This window comes from Candoia aspera, chromosome 11 (genome assembly GCF_035149785.1).
Source record: "Candoia aspera isolate rCanAsp1 chromosome 11, rCanAsp1.hap2, whole genome shotgun sequence".
Classification (NCBI taxonomy): domain Eukaryota; kingdom Metazoa; phylum Chordata; class Lepidosauria; order Squamata; family Boidae; genus Candoia; species Candoia aspera.
In genome coordinates this window covers 18,193,532-18,213,411 of record NC_086163.1, presented here as the reverse complement: position 1 = coordinate 18,213,411, position 19,880 = coordinate 18,193,532, and the positions used below count along the sequence as shown (strand labels likewise).

Here is a 19,880-nt window from a genome sequence, read left to right as displayed (position 1 = left end):
CTTCCGATTGACAGTTCAGCGGTTTAACCTGCAGCGCCACATAATTGTTTTATTCTGAGCTCTTTTGTCACCGGTTTTGCAAACTGAACCTTAAAGTGTCCTTCAGAGAGTATGAAATTGCTGTCACCCACCCTCTCAGGTCCTGTTAAGGTTAACTTCCCATGACACTTATCTTTCTCTGCCATTTAATTCGTTTGCAGAATAGCTGAACCATCTTGCTGATAGCCACGTGCAGTTTTTCCTCTGTTGATTAACAACATCATTTAGAAAATAGCCATGAAAATCAGCATAAATGTAGTTAGGAACGGGATATCCAATTCTAAAGCAGCAAGGAGAATCAGTGTAGGACAGCAACAAAAACTGTGGTCTGTGACTTCAGAACTGCTGAGTTCAAATCTCACCTCAGCTACAATATTATCAGGTCTTGGGAAATCTTGTTCTGTTGTCAGTTCTTCCTTGACATTATTATGGGACTAGCAATACAGATAGTCCTTAACAACCCCAATTGGGACCGGAATTTTAGTTGCTAAGTGAAGTGGTCATTAAGTGAATCTGACCTGATTTTATGACCTTTTTTGTGGTGGTCATTAAGTGAATCACTGCAAGCATTAAATGAACCAAGTGGTTGTTAAAAGAATCATGTAGTTCCTCATTGATTTGGCTTGCCAGAAGCCGGCCAGGAAGGTCAAAAATGGCGATCATGTGACCATGGGGCACTGGGTCATAAATGTGAACCGATTGCCAAGCACCCAAATTGTGATCATGTGACCGTGAGGATGCTGTGACGGTTGTAAGTTGTTTTTTTCAGCACTGTCTTAAGTCTGAACTGTCACTAAATGAATGGTTGTTAAATGAGGACTGCATATACTCAACTGCCTGTCAATTGGTGCAAGAAGTAGTTTGTTCCCTTGGATGGCTTAGTGTTGATCTGTTACACAATTTGTAAATTTCAAAATATTGCTTCTACTTGTAGCTTCCAATTATGAGTGGTCCTACTAGGAAATGCCTGGAGTAAAAAAACAAAAATAACCTGCTGAAATTAGCCTGGAGTTATGTATGAAAATAATAAAGGTGGGATAAAAAAATCTAAAAAAAAATTCTACGTGACTCCAAAAATATATATTTCAGTTTTTAAGGAAAATGGAATCTTGTATGCAAAGTGTGTAAGTGATAAAAGCAAGCAAGACTTGGCATCTCCATTTAAAAGGGGTTCAGAGATTGAAAAGATATCTGCAAAGACCACAGAAAGCCACTGCGGCTGGTCAGAATAGAAAATACCAAGCAAGATGTGTCAACAATTCACTTCTGATGTCCCTAAAAGAGTCCAAGTGAAGTAGCTTCCCCTTATTCTACCATGATGGCTAAAACAGCTATTAGGTACCAGAGCAAGAAAACTAGGTTGCTTGTCCAGACCAACAATCTATGCTTGACCGTTTCATAGGAACTGTGTCTACATCATTAAATATAATAGGTCTCAGCTGCAGTTTTGATCACTGAAGCATGCATACAATTCATCACAGCAAATTGCATATGTCTTCATAACTTATCTTTCTGCTTTTGGGCTGGCACTTTCAGAGAACAGAAACTTAAATTGTATGGGAGATGTTCTGTGTACACACACACCACACATACACACAGATATACATTTTGTTTTGCAGAACAGAGATTCATGAATAACAAAAATATGGAGCATTCTACACTCCCTTTTCCTGGCGTCTTGCAAAACCAGCTATGGAGATCCCAAGACACATTCATTATTTATCTATTTTAGTGTGTTTCTTGTCTGCAGTAAAAGACGGAGATGTACACTTCGACATCTCTGTCTGTGCCAGCAGCTTTGAGAGAAGTTAAGCACATTTTATTTTTAAGGAAAACATAACTACTTTTGCAGGGCAGGGGGGATGGCAATTACAAGTAGCACTTTTCTGATTGAAGCTTTGGCCCATTCAGTTTGCCAAAATCTGTTTGTTTTTTCATAGAAATAAAACTGACTTTGTTGGGAAGGGATGGGTTCATTCTGTTTTTTAAGGGGTGGTTTGGGGGGAATAGCAATCTTACCTTTGGCTAATTTAAATGGGAATTGATGTTCCAAAAACACACGGTTCTTTAAAAAGTGGCAGAAAAACTTTAAGGTAGCCTAAAATGAATGCTATGTGAAGAATGCTTTCTGTCACCACATGACCAATGGTGGGCAGTTTGAGAGTTTGATGTTTGTCACAGTATTTTCTCCTTCATTGGTTATTGCCCTTCCTCAGCTTAGTACATGGTTTTTACTCCAAATTGGTTCCATGGCAGACTAAAAGTAGAAGTGGGCATCTGACTCATTTCAAGTCAGAAGAAGTTCTGTTCCACTGGAATCCTTTGATGTCTTCAGTGGTTAGTCTGTAACTTTCCAGTGGGGTCCCCAACTTGTCAACAGTGGGTACCAGTGGAGTACAGCATTTCCCTTGGGAAGCATTTCCTTTGGTGCCCACCAATCGATTTGCCCTACAAGATTCACCCATTAAAAATATGAATGGAAAGCAGGCATGTTACAATCGAAATGTTGGCTTCCAGCATCATCATCTTTATGTCCAAGAATGTCTTCTTGCCCTAAATGAGACCTAGAAGGCTGCTTGGAAGATACTTTATTTGGAACTGGGCCCATCAGCCCAGAAAAGGGACAAAGGGCAACAGAGGAATATCTGGAGGGAGGAAACCAGAGAGGGTGACAGTTATCATAGCAAGAGACTGGAGCTTTGTCTCCCACAGTGGCTATTGCATAAGTGGCTTAGTTTCCCCACAGATGTTTATAAGAATTGTCCAAATTCCAAGTATGCGAATCAACCTGAAAGGGTTGATCCTAATACCGGTGTCTTCCTATCAGATTCACTTGGACTGTGAACTTGAATCTGGTGTAATGAATAAATCAGAGCCATTGCTTCTAAATGAAGTGATTTTCCAGGTCAAAAATGGGAGAATTGACTTTGGAGAAGACAGATGATACATGGCTGTCTTAAGGTGGAGTGGACCAGAATCCGTCCTCCATGATATTCCTGGAAGAAGCTGAAGCCCTTAAGGGCATCTGTTATACTTGAATCCTATGGAACTGATAGGGACATTTTTTTTTTCAGTGCATAGATGATTGATAGACAGATAGATGGTTAGATAGACAGAAAGGCACAAACAATGTGTGTTTACTACTGGCAGTGAGTGCCTTGCCTGAAATTTGTACTGAGCAGAAATAATTAGGCTATTGTCAGGAAAGAGGTATGGGATGATCAGGGATTTAAATTTCTTTATTCTGTTTGATTAATCCAGAAATGAATAACTTCTGGCTTTTGTGTCAGGTGTCTGGGGTGGGTGTGTATGTTTTAGGAAGTGCGCTAAATGTTTTCAAGGTTGAAATATGTTCTGGAATGTCCTGTACTATTGTCCTGTTCTATTGTCACCCTTTCTGACCCTGAGAAGGGCTGTTCCTGGGTATCAGAAGCAACTGGACCTTTAAATGAACATTGTGTTTCCAGTGTCTTACTGTATTTCTGCATGTCAAAACAACAGAGAGAAAGAGAATGGACCTATTTTTAGAAAGAAAATTCGGTGTCTTTTTTGTTTGATTGGCTTTCATGGAGAAGTGAAATTCCATCCCCGGTATCAGACAAATCAAACCTTTATTACGGCCTTTGGGCCAGAAAGCACAATAATAAAATACATAGACCTGTAATTATTGAAAATCCTCAGTATCTGTTTGGGAAGCTTGTCCTTCCATTTAATCATCTGTTCCGATCATCCTTTTTGCACAAATGTAATATTTTGCAAATACCTGGCTAGGTGCTTATACCAGCCAGTGGTGGTTTGAATCTTTCCTGCTGCATAAAGAGTTCCACATCTTCCTTTTAAAATTTTTGCATTCCTTAATCCTGCGTTTTACAGAGAGGGTTTGTCATTAAAGAGCCTCCTTCGAGAAGGGAAAGGAAAAGGTGGAGTTGGATTTTCAACTGGATTGGCCCAAATCTGAACCAGTTTTATCTCTTGTCATTCAGATGTGAGACAAGCAGGGTTTGCCTCCCAGGTTCCTCTTTGCAAGGCTGTCAAGGCACAGAAATCAGCCTCTGATTTCCATGATGTTCAGTTCTCAAAGCAAGACTGCAGCAGGGATGAATTGGCATTGGTTGGCTCTACAGCAGATGTGATTAAAGGAAGCCCATGCTGGCCTTTGAGAACAGCCTTCTCTTTCCTTGTTCCGATGGATGTGGCAGCAACCAGAAATCTCTGGAGTGCAAAAACTAGAACTCAGACAGGGTCAGGAAGAACAAAAGTAAAGGGCATCACTTAAAAATAAAAGGAGAATCCAAAGGCTTGTTTAAAAATATATGTATTAGAGAGAGGAAGATGCTATAGACCTCTACTTACAAACCATGCTAACTTTTATGTCTCAGGAATCAGTCAAAAGGATTCACAGAGAAATTTATTTATCCTCATTTGATTTAAAGGTCATTGTTGATCCATCTGTGATAATAGTTATCCCATTTAAAACAAAAACAAAAAGAAAGCAGTCACAGGGGTACTTGCTCCAAATCTGAGACTGCAATCTATGTGTGGGGGAGTTGAATCTATTTTTCTGTGTATTTTTTCCAGCCAAAAATCTCCTTTAGCGCCAAATTGTTACAGTTGACTATATAGAGCTCCTCTGGGGATGATAAGCATCCCATCTTGGTTCTCTGCTGGTTCTCTTTAAAATGGGAAGTAGCACAGAATCATCAGAGTTAGGAATGCTAATTCCTTGATATACCTGTGTTCCTCTGGATCTGCATGAACCACCATTACCTTGGACCAACCTTGGTGAGACATGGACATTTTATCATGGCCTGTTTGTCATGCTGGAATGGTGTCTCTGGATCAGCCATATCCCACCAACAATAAACCACCTACAGAGGGTAAATAGAAAATGCTACCTTTAAATTTTTTGCATACACTGGGAAGTAGTCACACCTGCACCAGTGCAGTGCAGCAAAGATGCGATGCTCAGCTGCCATTGTAATGAAGTCACGGTAGCCTTGCAAGCCAAAACTGCTGGCCCAGATTCAAGGGACAGATGGAATGAGAAGCTGCAGAATTCAAATTAATTAACCAATGTGACACCGTATCTCGTGGCTTAAATAAGGATTAGGGGTGCTTTGATGCAAAAAGTCATTTCCCGCATTTGGTGCTAGAGTCGTTATTTAGTATTCTTCCTGTGCTGTGCCAGAAAATGCAGATTGTATTGGTACAATGTTTTTGTAGGAATTCGTACTATTTCAGCTATGGAGGCCTGTTTGTTTGCCCTCCTATACTGGTTCACATAGTTTATTTTTCACTGTGTCTCACAGCAGATATTGCTATATTGAAGATCATGATAAATCCACATTGGACATTATGTAAAACATAAACCATATGAAAATAGTTAGCTATTTAGCCTTTTACAGTGCCAAGTGACCTTTTGATTTTGCCCAGGAAAAATCTTAAGAATAAATCTACCTTTTCCAGGTCTTTAGTACAACTCCAGAACATGCCTCAGTTAGATGCACTCATCTGACTGCATTGTATAAGAGAACATACCACATCTGATGCCTTTTTCATTCATTTGATTGCTTTCTCTTAGGGATAACCCAATGTAGTTGGAACTTCCTTTCCTTTATATTGTCTACTCTTAGTAAGTGCACACAGATCAGGACAAGAGATACAGTCAGTCAAGGAACAAATTTGCTTAAACCTGATAAAATTTTTGCATTATCCTTATTGTTTTCTGTTGGAAGTAAGGACTAGTATATCTTTCTCCTTGCTAAGACCAGAATCTTAGCAGCTTAGCATGATGGTGATTAAACCTAATTTGGGCACTGAACTGATTTCCTACTGCTTCCTGCCTCAGTGTTATAGAAAATGTTGGTTTCTGAATTATGGTAATGAGACTCCTCAAAAATGGGACTGGGGCACAGATCGAGCCCCCAAGTTAAGCTATTAAGATTTAAACAAACTGCCAACACTATAATCCAACATTTGGTGTGACAGTGTGTGTATGTGCCTTCAAATCAGTGCTGACTCCTGGTGACTGGCTGGACAACTCCCTGCAATTTTGTTGGCAAGGTTTTTCAGAAGTGGTTTGCCATTGCCTGGTTCCTAGGGCTGAGAGAGAATGACTAGCCCAAGGTCACACAGCTGGCTTCATGACTAAGGTGGGGCTAGAACTCAGAGTCTCCCGGTTTCTGGCCTGGTGCCTTAACCACTGCACCACACTGGCTCTCTTATTTGAGTTAACCTTGAGTCCTGGAGACTGCCTGGATGAGTCCCTGCAGTTTTCTTGGCAAGGTTTTTCAGAAGTGGTTTGCCATTGCCTCCTTCCTAGGGCTGAGAGAAAGGGACTGGCCCAAGGTCACCCAGCTAGCTTTGTGCCCAAGGCGGGACTAGAACTCACAGTCTCCTGGTCTCTAGCCCAGTGCCTTTGAGCATGGAACTGATTTAGGATGTATACTCCAGTTTCCTTCTGTTTCCTGCCTCAACATTGTAGGAAATGGTGGTTTCTGATTTATTTATTTATCAAATTTTGTCACCACCCATCTCCCCCCAAAAAGGGACTTTTATGGTAATGAAACTCCTTAAAAATGGGTCTGGGGCACCACTACACCAAACTGGCTCTCATAGTCCAGCCTACCCGCTAAATAATAAGTGCAGTGGCTAAGAAACAAAGTGATTCTGAGATGTATTGCTTTTCTTTAGGTTACCCTTAACTGTGGATTAGAAGACTCATTGGCTGGCTATCTGTGGAAAGGGGATTAGTACTAGAAAGATGGTCAGCATTGCAATAAAGGGAGGAGAAGAGAGGTGTAATTTTTACACCAGGTCCTAGGCGGGGCAAGGAGAAAATGTAATGAGTCCACATTCCAAATGGCAATTCTGGATTCACTTACATGACAGCTGATCTCAGGGAAATGCCTTTCTGAGGAAAAGCAAATAGCATGTGCCATCAGCCCTCTGTGAATCTTCTAAATTTTAAGGCTGTCAGAATCCTAAGTTACCACTGTTGGCGTTAATTAGTACCTAGAGGGAGGGGAAGGGCTGTTTAGTCTGAAACACCATTGGGCTTGCTATCTTGTCTGTTATGGATCATAAATATTCAATGAACTCATTCCAGTCTTCTTTTCTGGCCTTGCGCTGAACATTGATTCTAGTTTAGAAGTCTGATTTTCAAACTTGACAGTGAGCCTTCCATTTCCAAGCACATCGTTAGCAGTAGAACATTAGTTTATGTTGAGATAGCCGCATGGCATTCCAATGCGTTCAGCAGTGCATGCCAGCGTATCAGAGATCAGAAGCCAGCCAGTTCTTCTGGGCATGAAGCCTTCCTAAGAACTATAGCCCACCTTCATGGAAGGAGACACATCAATGACAAGACTGTGGACTGTCCAAACAGAGGTCAAAAGGCCAACTGTTGTCAAGAGTGTGCTGGGATTTTCCATTTCTCTCTCTCCTTCCTATTCTTTGCACACAATGAAACAAAATCTTGTTTACACAGTCAGATGGAAATTGTATCTGGAGGCCACCATATGTCAAAGATGCTGAAACACCTCTTGTCATATGTTCCTGACAATGATAATTAAATGTGAGTTCATTTTCTCATTTTGCATTTTGGTAGAGAGCTAGGAAATGCCAGGTTCATCCTCAAATCTATTTTTGACCTTCAGGATGGGGTGCCAAAGAATCCAGATTAAAGGTTGATGAAGTCAACCTTTGGAAATACAATTCTCAAGAGTATGTTCTTTGAGACAGGGTATTACTTGTTGCCTTGTTTCAGTGGGTACCTGAATGAATCATTGTATGTTTATATAGATTGTCTCATTTACAGAGAATTTCTGGTTATCTCTTAATACTATATTCTCTAGTGCTGCTGCTTCTGTTTCTTCTTTTTCAATTTCCAAAGTGCTGTGCTAAGGAAAACATCCCAAGGGCTTTCCTTTACTTTTCTTCACAAAAGCACTAGGTTTTTTTTAAGGGAGTATGTAGCCTTTACAGTATGACTCTTAATGATTTCTCTGCGATAATGTCAGTTCCACCTATGATCTTAGATCATTTCCTGCTAGTTCATCCTGGGATTCACCGACAGGAAGGAATAGTGGGCAATCATCCTGGGATTTAAAACTTGTCACCCCAATAGGTAACATATCCAAGATATGGGTGGTCAGGTGCACAGATTGAGCTGTTCTTCCATACAGTTCATAAAATGAATGTAAGAAGAACTCTGCTGGATTAGGCTAATCAATGACCCATTTAGTTTAGCATGGCACAAGCATGGCAGCAGGGAAATAACTTTCTTGCACTGTTGCTCCCTAGCAACTAATATTTAATGTATGAGCTTCATAAGCTGCCTTTGATTCTGTAGTAGCGGAATGTCATCAAAACTAGAAGCTACTGATAGTCCTATCTTCCATGAACTGCTGTTGTTGCCTTGTAAAACCATGTAAGTCATAGCAAATAGGTATCAAATTTCATATTCATACTTAGGACATAGCATGGTGGTTAGAGTAGGACTGGGGAGGCACAGGTTCAGATCCTCAACCATGAAACTCACTGGATAACTAATAAATCTCTCTTGTCACACAAGGTGTTCTGGATAATAATACATGGGAGGCAGGACAATGTACACCTTCTTGAGTTCCCAGAAGAAAGGTGGGCAAGCCCAGGATGGTTATTGAATTGATACTTGATAAAAAGCCACATCCAGTGCCTGCTTCCCAATGTATGTTACTTAATGATTGCAGACATGCATGTAATATGTGAAGGACGGTTCATTGAGTTGCTGATCTTTGTCCTACCCATGGAAATGCAGTGGGTAGTCACTTATTTCATCTCAGTGACTAGGATGTTTCTTTCTTATCATTGGCAAATGTCTAGAGCCATGTTCATACCTGCTCTTTGGGGTGGGTTTATTCTTGTGAATTGATGTGCTTCTTAAGGAGGGATGTTAGAAGCATGAATGAAAATAAAGATTAGGGCATATTTTATTTCTGTGGTACAAAAATGATGATTTGCACTGATTAATTGAAATAGCAACATCGCCTGCAGAAATGGAATTAATGTATCCCTTTTGCTCACAGGTCCCAGTATTTAGTTAATACTGGGGTAGCGTGCCCCAACTTCATGCCCTCCTGAGGTTGAATGAAAATTTGGGAAGTTGTGGGGTGGTGAAAGGTATTAGATTATGAAAGGCTGAACTAGGAAGGACAAACATGGATCCCTGACCTACAAGGGTGTTCAAATAAACATCCTTTTTAGATAAAGAACAATATTTTAGCCTAAAACCTAACATTGTTTGGGCCTCAGTGACACTATTTTGGCCTCATTCCAGTCACACCACCTGAGCTTGGCAATAGAGGGAGTGATTTGAAATTCTGTCTGCCATTCCTGATTATTTTACCTTCCGAGTTTTACCTTGGAAAACTTCCTCATAGTCATAGCCATAACTCTGCAATAGCACAGTGAAGTGAGTAGCATGGAAAATCAGTCTGCTGACTCAAGGAGGGTGCCAAACATGTATGGCGATAAAGCAGGACGACTTTGACATAGGGGTTAATTGAGAAAAAAAAAAGAAATGCACCAAAATAATAGCATGGTTGCAGCCAATGAGAATTTAGTGAAAGGAAATATGGATGTAGGGAACAAATCTGAAGAGAAGGTGAGATCACTTAGAAGTTACCCTCAGAAAGAGATTCTCCTTATCGTCAGCTTAGTGCACAAATATTGGAAACCAGTTGTCCCATTTCCTACCATGTAATAGATGGTTAACCTGTGGTTAAGGTTCTATGGGTATCTGATGTGTTTATTTAGCTGACTTTGTAGACACTTCACTATCAGCAACATTGTTATTACTGTTATTGTTACTACTATTACTACATTCAACACCAGTGAGGAGAATCATGGATGGTTTCTGACTTATCTTCTCACCTTTGAGAGATAATCCACTTTTGGACAATCAGCTTCTTTTTCTTCAAGTTCAGGTTTTTCAACTCTATAACATAATGGATGGAGAAAGAAAAAGGGCAAAATGGCACCTACCTTGGGAAACGGAGAGTAGGCAGATAACTAACTGTGCTTGCCTGTTACCTGGAATAACTGGATTGGGAATTAAGTGCAGCTTGGGTTACCTGCTATCAGTTTTAATGAAGTGTGGTAACGAAATTTGATTTGGAGTACTCATTGAAAGCTGTTGATGGCACGCTCTCGAGTACATTTACTGTTTCTCAGGATTGCATGCTAGTGAGCATATGAGTCTTTAAGACAGGCCATCTGTTAACATCAGACCTTTGGATAACTGTCAGACCATTCTAAAAATAAGTGTATAGATACACAAACTGCCCAACAGTACAAAGGTGACTCATCTTTTTTCTCCCCTGCCCCAAAGCTTTCTTTCATCTGGCTTAGAAAAGAGAAAAATAGCATAAGAAATCATTTTGTCTATTGGTTTCTACCTCCCATTCCGATTGATGGGCAAATACAGCATGCATCTGTGCATTCCAGAACCAGTTGTTGGCCATAACATTTTAAGCTTTGAGTTTGAACACTCCCTCTCTACAACTCACAGGTCTTTCCTAAGACCTTACTCCCTTAAATCCATCATTTTAAGTTCTACCAAGTGAAGTCATAAAACCCCTCCTTGGACTGATCATCTCTTTTTTAGGATGTGAGGGCACAAAACATCCCAAACTATTGACAGGTTGTTCCATTTTGTACTAGAGTAACATTTGCCATTCAGGAAACAGACCAGCAGCTTCTTACATACGAGGAAAAACATACAACCACTGTGCTGTTTTAGCAGGAATTTGACACTGAGCTCCTCTAACCCCCAGTTAAAGGGAACAGCTGATTGAAAAAGAGTCCTGGCTTATGTAGTTTGCCTCTTTGGTTCTCAACCACAGCTGAAAAAGAGAGGTGGATTTACCAAGACATTGTGTCTCAAGAGATTCATGCAGGGGAAGGTAATGTTACCAAAGATCCAAATTCAGTATCTTGAAACAGGACTTTAATTATGTTTAGACCCATAGTGGGTTGTTGAATATCATGTTGAACAATTGTGTCATATTGAATATCTTTGGCTCAAGTTGTTGTACAAATTAGCACATCTCTGTATTCAAGTGCCCCGCTCCCCGGCCACTTGAATGCTACTAGGGAAAATTTCCCAGGGCACCTGGCCTCTTAGTGTGGCCATAAGGCATCCAAAAAAATCTAAAAGACCCAGGACTTCTGTGCCTAGGATAGTCCTGAACTTTATATCATTATGAGTGTGGTTGGTTCCAAGCGTCATAGCTGGATTTGGGTGGGGACAAGAAAGGGAATGATTTTCCAATTAGGGATGGTGACAAAGCTGTTGCTGAGTTTTCCAAGCCCAGTTTGGAACTGTTCAGAGCATTTGCTCCTCAAGAACTAACACAGACTGTTTCCCCAGCTCTCTGCTTCTTTACATTTTCAAATTGTTAATGCTGGGCATATCTGCAACTGAATGGCCAAACTCTCAGCCTTCCATGCATTTGTAGAAGCCTGCAGGTAGCTCTGAAGTAGCATGACAGGGTCACTGTGCCTCAGTGACCCAGAATTACTTTATTTTTTTCAAAGCATAAGCCACAGAGTCCATCCTGATTCTTCCTAACGAAGATTTACTTTGCTGCAATACAGTCAGAAAGATAACATAGTGAATACAGTATGTTTCCTCTGTAATATTATTCTCAAGGAGCTATCCCTGACACACAATCCCATAGTTGAGCGTACAGTATTCATACCTCCTTTTGATAGGGATATGTACTCACATGTCGTTCTCCAACAGAGACTTGATGAGTGTGTTGTCTGCATGCCTACCAACAACGTTGCAAGGAAGTTCTACAGCTGAAGTCAAAGTCTCCCTCTTTGGACTCATTCTCAAATTTGCCCTGGAAAAATCCATAGATGGGGCACCAGTGAGAATAAGACTGAAGAGACAGAGCGATGGGGCATTTTGCTGGTTTCCATTCCCTGCTCTTTGTCTCTTTAGTCGATAAATGGGGCAATATGCTCTGTTTATTTTAAAACCCAGATTCCTGCCCCAAGAAAAGACATTTTTAAATATACAATTTCTTGTTTTGTCCTGGAACCCAGAGATAATCAGACACAGTCCATTTCATATTGCATACTATGTTCAGTTCACTGAGGGAGAAGCCCCTAAAATTTTTGAGCCGGGTGACTTCTGCTTTATGCAGATGTGGGTCTGTTTTGCTTACTGTTCTGTTTTGCAGTTTTGCTCGGTAGGATTATATGGATGCCCCCACTCCCCCACCCCAGCTAAAAGAACACCAGCACCTTTGATTTTATTTATGGGAAGTAGCACTTCCCAGCCCCTGGGATCAATGCATGGCTTGGCAGTCTATGAAGGCTGAGGGCCCTGAGAGAGGAAAACAGTGGGTGTCTCATCTGAATCACTGTTGAATTGGAGTGTAATTGGTCTGAATCTCTGTCTGGCCCCTTTGTTTATAAAGACAGCATGATCTTTGTATTAGATGGGTGTAGAAGGTATGATTAACCCATGTCTGTGGAGAAGAAGGTTCACAAGAAGGGCTTCATTATCAGATGTTGAGGCACAAGCCTTTCTGTTATTGAATATTGACTGTTATTTCTAACACATACGTTAGAAATAATGTTCTTGGCCTATTGGCCAAATGCCTTACAAGGAGGGTTGATGGCACTGTATCTCTCCAATGACTGCCGAAATAAAAATGAATCTGAACACTAGCAGCCCTTGCTTTCTTCACTTGGTGAATGCTCAATTTGTTCAGATTTCTTCTTTTTAAAGGCTACTGTTCAGGCTGACCAAAGAAACTGTTATCAAAGGCCAATGAGTTTAGTGGCTGCCTAAGTCCAGCCAGGAGCACCTTGGAGCATGGGAAGAATTGTGTATATACATAAGAGAGTGTCATGGTGCTTCCCAGGCACAGGCTGGAGGTTAAGATGGTAGTGGAAATGTTGTGGTTGTCATAGCAGGTTCTGAATGGAGAAGGGAAGGGAAGGGAAAAAGCTGTAGTTTTGCATATGTGTGGGAGGTCCAGAGCATGTCTGGAATCAGGCCTTCTAAACTTCTAAACTGGGTACCAATATTCACAGCTTTCAAGAAATGTTGGGAATGTGTGTTTACGTAAAGATGCCGTGGACCATCCAGAGACAGTAAGAAAGGAAACTGTTCTTTGACTACCCATCCACCTGTACTTCCTCTTTCCTTGTTTTGGTCAAATTATTGAAGTCGTTCTGATCTACCCACCCAGTTAACCTCCTTTAGACTGACTTATTTTTGTCAATCCAAGTGTAAAATATTGCTTTTGCAGCACCCAGCTCACCCCACCCCCCTTAAATAATTGCTCATGAGAATTTAGGAAGGTTATAGGAGATTTCAGCATGATCAAGATTTTAACAACATGGAAAGTTGCTGCCGTCTTGTGAAATCCCAAAATCTTGTGCAATTTGTTCAATAATTCGGCATGCAATTATTTATACAAGCATTTTTGGCAATGTGATCTGAGGGGAGAATTACAGCTATCCCCATTGTCATGGTCAGATCACGCCCTGGTGACCTTGGGATTCTCATATGCCACCCCCCTCTGCAGGGAGGCAGGACCTACTCAATCGGTCCGCCCTCGGTGACTGATGGACCCAGCAGGGTTGAAGAGGGAGCTGGGGGTTATACCCGAGGATCTGCTGCACAGTCCAGTGGAGGCCCTGGCTGCTGCCTGGAATAAGGAAACGGCCGGGGCCTTGGATAGGATTGTGCCTGTGTGGCCTCTCTTATCCTGTCAAACCTGACACTTCCCATGGTTCACAGAGGAGCTGAGGGTTCTGAAGAGGATTCTGGAGCGCTGCTGGAGAAAGACAAAGACCAAACCCAACTGGACACAAGCTAGAGCCACGATTAAGGCCTACCTTGTGGCGGTAAGAGCAGCGAAACACCAGTATTTCTCCGCTCTTATTGCATCTGCAGAATGCCACCCAGCGGCCCTGTTTAGGGTCACCCGATCCCTGTTGGGGAAAGGGGATCCAGAAAATCATCTACAGGGCTGTGCTAAAGAATTTTTGGGGCATCTGCAGGATAAAATCACTCGGATTTGCTCTAAGTTGGACTCCAAGCGTGGGATGGAGTCTGGGGAGATGCCTGGGGAGCGTACTTACCCAGTTATCTGGGAACAGTTTGATCCTGTTGGACCTGAGGAAGTGGACAAGATCCTCTGGACTGTAAATGCCACCACCTGTCAATTAGACCTGTGTCCAGCTCAGGAGGAGACGTGTGGTTGGGCCCAGTCAATGGTAAATACATCCTTTCGGGAGGGGCTGTTTCCAACGGCCTTTAAGGAGGCGTTGGTACGCCCCCTCCTCAAGAAACCATCACTGGACCCTACTGTGCTGGATAACTTTTGTCCAGTCTCCCACCTCCCCTTTATGGGGAAGATGGTTGAGGTGGTGGTGGCACTGCAGCTCCAGAGCATCCTGGAGGAAGCAGATTACCTAGACCCCTTTCAGTCAGGTTTCAGGCCTGGATATGGGACAGAAACTGCATTGGTCGCACTTATGGATGATCTCTGGCGGGAGCAGGATGGAGGCAGTGCATCCATCCTTGCTCTCCTTGACCTCTCAGCGGCCTTCGATACCATCAACCATGGTATCCTTTTGGGTCGGCTCAGGGAGTTGGGGGTGGGTGGTGTAGTCTTATGCTTGTTCACCTCCTTTCTCCAGGGCTGGTCCCAGTCGGTGTTAATAGGGGAGGAGAGATCAGGCTCACGGCCCCTCCTTTGTGGGGTGCCGCAGGGATCAGTACTCTCCCCTCTCCCTTTTAACATCTACATGAAACCACTGGGCGAGATCATCCGTCACCACGGGATGAGGTATCATCAGTGTGCCGATGATACTCAATTGTATATCTCCATCCCTGGTGAGGTAAGTGATGCTGTGACTGCCCTCTCCAGGTGCCTGGGGGCTGTGGGGGCCTGGATGGGGAGCAACAGGCTTCAGCTGAACCCTGATAAGACAGAGTGGCTGTGGGTTAACGGTCCCTCTGCTCCAAGGAACTTGCCATCTTTAGTGCTGGATGGGGTTGCACTGCCCCAGACAGACCCGGTGCGTAACTTGGGGTCCTCTTGGACTCACGACTCCTGCTTGAAGAGCAGGTGGCAGTTGTGGCCAGAAGGACCTTTGTGCAACTTCATGTCGTGAGCCAGTTACTCCCCTTCCTGGAGCGAGAGGCCCTTCAAACGGTCACTCATGCCCTGGTCATCTCCTATATAGACTACTGTAATGCGCTCTACATGGGGCTACCCTTGAAGAGTATCCGGAAGCTACAGCTGGTCCAAAATGCAGCTACGTGGGCAATTTTGGGTGCTCCAAGATCAGCACATATTACCCCATTGCTGTGCGAGCTGCACTGGGTGCCAGTTTGCTTCCAGGTCCAATTCAAGGTGTTGGTTATCACCTTTAAAGCCCTACATGGCGTGGGTCCAGGTTACCTAAGGGACCGTCTCATCCACGTTACATCAACCCGTCCCACCCGTTCATGCAGAGAGGGCATGTTGCGTACCCCGTCTGAAAGAGAATTTCATCTGGCGGGGTCCAGGAGGCGGGCCTTCTCTGCAGTGGCGCCCGCCCTTTGGAACATCTTGCCCCCAGAAGTGAGGCTGGCCTCCTCTCTTTTGGACTTCAGGAAACAATTGAAGACCTGGCTTTGTCACCATGCCTGGAGTGGGGAGAGGAAGAGCCACTCTTGGGGTTGGTTGGCTCCCTAGTCCTGCCGAGGCTGGTCTTGTTCCCCTTTGGGTGGTATTAGATCTGCCATTGCTTGGATCTCATTACATTTTATATTTATTTATTGATATAGATATTTGTAGATTAATGATATTATGATTTTATTAATTTTAAACTGTTTTATTGTGAACCGCCCAGAGTCCCCCATATGAGGGAGATGGGCGGTGATAAAAATATGATAGATAAATAAATAAATAAATTTTATGTGCGATGTGGGTGTTCTTTTGTGAGTTCTCCAAAATCTTGTCAGGTTTTGGAAATAATTTTTTGAGGGGGGGCATTAAATGGATAACATACTTCTCCACTCAGGCCTTCCTCTGATATTGGGTGCTGCAGTGTTTATATTATTATTTATATAAAAATACATTAATACATTTGTTTATCTTAACAGTATTTATAAACTGTTTCCAGAATCTGGATGGGGTGCAACAAAATCAATGCAGAAGGCTGACTAAAAGCTTGATGTAAACAGTTAAAATATTTAAAAGACAACAGTTAACATCAGAGGCACCCTTAAAACTAAACTCAACTATCTAATCCAAGAGTGAAAGCTTCCTTGGAACAAAAGTGTGTCAGTATGTTTACAATATACCAGCAGAATTGGGGCCATCTGTATCTCCAAGGGAGATTATTGTGTGTGTGCATGTGCGCACGCTCACATGGCTTTGACTCAGTCATGACTCCTGGCAACTACATGGACAAGTCTATGCTATTTTCTTGGCAACATGTTTCAGAAATGGTTTCCCCTTGCCTTCTACCTAGGGCAGAGAGGGAGCGATTGGCCCAAAGTCACCCTTAGGCTTTGTGCCTAAGGCAGGACTGGAACTCATGGTCTGCTGGTTTCTAGTCCAGTGCCTTTAACCACGACATCAAACTGGCTCTCATTCCCTAGTTGAACCTTGCATGCTACTAAAGAATTATTTTAATGCTCCGTGATTTTGATTTTTTGAAGGAAGCAAAATAAGCAGAATGAAAAAGAAAGTGATCACATCTCGTGCTGTCATGGTAGGAAGTCAGCCGGGCTGATGCTGTGGAATCCTGACCCCATGGATTCTCCTCCCACCTCCCCAGAATTTACTTATTGAGTATCTAAGATAAAAACAGGGACGCGGTGGCGCTGCGGGTTAAACCGCTGAGCTGTCGATCGGAAGGTCGGCGGTTCGAAACCGCGCGGCGGGGTGAGCTCCCGTTGCTCGTCCCAGCTCCTGCACACCAAGCAGTTCGAAAACATGCAAATGTGAGTAGATTAATTGGTACCGCTTCGGCGGGAAGGTAACGGCGTTCCGTGAGTCATGCTGGCCACATGACCCGGAAGTGTCCTATGGACAACGCCGGCTCCAAGGCTTTGAAACGGAGATGAGCACCGCCCCCTAGAGTCGGACACGACTGGACTTTACGTCAAGGGAAACCTTTACCTTTACTATCTAAGATAAAAACAATAGGGTACATATTAAATGAATGATGACAGGCATGAAGAAACCTGATCTCTCTTTTTTAAAAAATGCTGTTTGGTGATAAGCAATAGTTTTATACATACATACATACATACATACTTACAGACTAGCTTTTTACAAGATCCCCAGATCTGCTAGGATGCTGGATGAGAATTTTGCGGTCCATGTTCCCGAACATGTAGAGATCACCAGGCTGGGGAGGGCTGGATACAAATCCATGATTGTGCCTAATTGCAGTAAGGATCCAATTGAGCCAATTTGATTCTCCCACAGTGTTGTTAATGGTAGGACTGTTAACTTTATTCAGAAGCTCTGGCTTGGTTTTTGTATTCTTAATTACAAGAGGTCTAGCTGTATGGATCCCCTCCCTCTTCCTCAACCAGTGGTGTGTGCTTCTTGCCAATTCCTCTACCTTCCTATCTCAGTGTGAGCAAAAACGAAAGAGCACCTTTGTGTAGGCTTTCATCTGAAGCCCAGAGCTCATAACTTTGTCATATTTCCAAATTCCACAGCTCTATTGTCACCTTGTGGTCACTCCTTGCAAGTGCATAGAATTTAGCGCCAAGGATTTAAATGGGGGGCAAAGCTGGTAAACACTGACTTCCCTTAGTTAAATGTCACTGCTAACACCTTTGCTGGTACAAAAAGCAATTCTGGATTGCTTAGGTTTTCCTAAACTGTGGGAGGAAATAAAAGATTTGGGAAAAGTTGAAGATAGCTGGTGGATGATGGATTGAATGGCTTTCCAGGGCAAATCAATAGGGTCAAAATTACACTTCATTTAGACTCGGCTCTCACTCATTTTTCCTACTGAGATAATTATAACAGAAAATACCACAACCTATGTATACAATCTCAGGGGCAATAGGCAAAAAGTGATAGTGAAGTGATTTCAAGTCTGTGTGTTTTTAGTTTATATGGCAGAGGGGTTCCTACAAAAGTCCCCTTAAGAATGTATTGGCTTTCAGCACTGGTTGGGAGTTTGATAGTTTGAGATCAGTGAACTTGTTTCTTTGAATCAGGACTACAATCTTCAGTAAAAGAGAATATGTATAGCTCAGGGTTGAACTGTGGAGTCCTTGGTGCTCTCTGAGCTTGGTTGTTTGCTTGTAGATGTTTCATGACCCAACTAGGTAACACCATCAATGCTAACTCCACACTCACTTGCACTGATGATGTTACCTAGTTGGGTCATGAAACATCTGCAAGCAAACAACCAAGCTCAGAGAGGACCAAGAACTCCCCACTACAATCTTCAGTTCACAGAAGCAACATCTCTCCCACTCCTTATACATCATGGTAGAGAAATAGCAAACTTCCCCAACCTGTTGACCTCCAGATATGTGGGACTTCAATTCTCAGTTATGGGAACTGAAGGCCAATACAACTAGAAAGTACCAACATGGGGAATGCTAAAGAAGAACTGTGAAAAACCAGAGATTGGGAACTGAAGGGGAACTCACTCCGTTACCATCTGTTCAGCACAGGATGAATTTTTTCAACAAGTCATACCCAGTTCTCTGAGAAAAGTTTCAGGTCTAAAAGCAATGAAGTGGTGGTAGTGTCACAGACATTGGCACAAAGTCTATATGAGTAATGAGATCTCCTGCACTTTGAGGAGATGGGTATTTGAGACAACATCCCTAAGGTGCTTGATTCTGAGACATGACTTCCGTTTGCAATAGATTGGAAATGCTACTTCTGCATAACATTAGGTTTTATTTAGCGTCTTGGCAAATGACAAGACAGGATGTCTGTTCTGTAATATTTCCCTTAAGGGAGTTGATCGCAGCTCCCTTTTAAAAGAATGGAAGCTAATTGCAGAAGTATGCAATAAATGTCATCTTTTGACCAAGCCTAGGTAATGCAGCTGCCATTTTTCCAAATGGCCAGTTAACCCCTTTGGGTTGTGAAATGCATAGTGCCCAGAACACTGCTCTCTTACCTTTTTTGCCCCCTTTTCTTGTGAATTCGAGGGCTCTTCACTGGCAGTGGGAACACACCTTTGGCTGATGGCATCACATTTATCCATATCCTTTTGCAACAATTAGCTTGACCTGGACAAGTGGATTCAGTAGCCCAAGCTTGCTTCTCAGGGTTTTTTTCTGGCACGGTTTTCCTTCAAGATCTTCTTGTTCATGCCAAGTGAGAATGAAGAAGATGACAAGGAGAAAATGGGCATCCCTAAACAGTTCAGAGAACATTGTTTAATTGTGGCAGCTAAAGATGTCTCTGGAGCCAACTTCCCTTGCAAAGGGTTAGCCCTGGGCGTTGATGTCATGAAATCCTCAGGATGGTACTTGGCGAGGGGAATTTGGTTACATCGTGTTTTTCTTTCTCCCCTTTTTGTGTTGCTTTCCCCCCTTCCTTAACTTCATGCCAGCATTAACAGATCTGCTGGTACAAAGCAAATATGTCACATTGGCAGCTGTTACTTAGGAGCATTTTCTCCTTCTTTCTCTTGCCTCCCCCCACCCCACCTCAAGCTCCTCTTTATTGCATTTTGTTCGGTAATAATTGCAAAGCTTTTATGTCGAGTTCTGCATAAATGCGACTGAGTAGGAGGGCATGGGCTTGCTTTCTATTATTCTGCCCCTCACGCACGTCTCCTTT

At 42.7% G+C, this 19,880-nt stretch overlaps 1 protein-coding gene across 2 annotated transcripts in view; it reads left to right on the top strand.

The window, feature by feature from the left end:
• The window catches only part of ZNF423 (zinc finger protein 423), a 239,053-nt gene that overhangs the window by 218,427 nt on the left and 746 nt on the right, over positions 1-19,880 (top strand). The gene's annotated exons all lie outside the window — the stretch shown is intronic.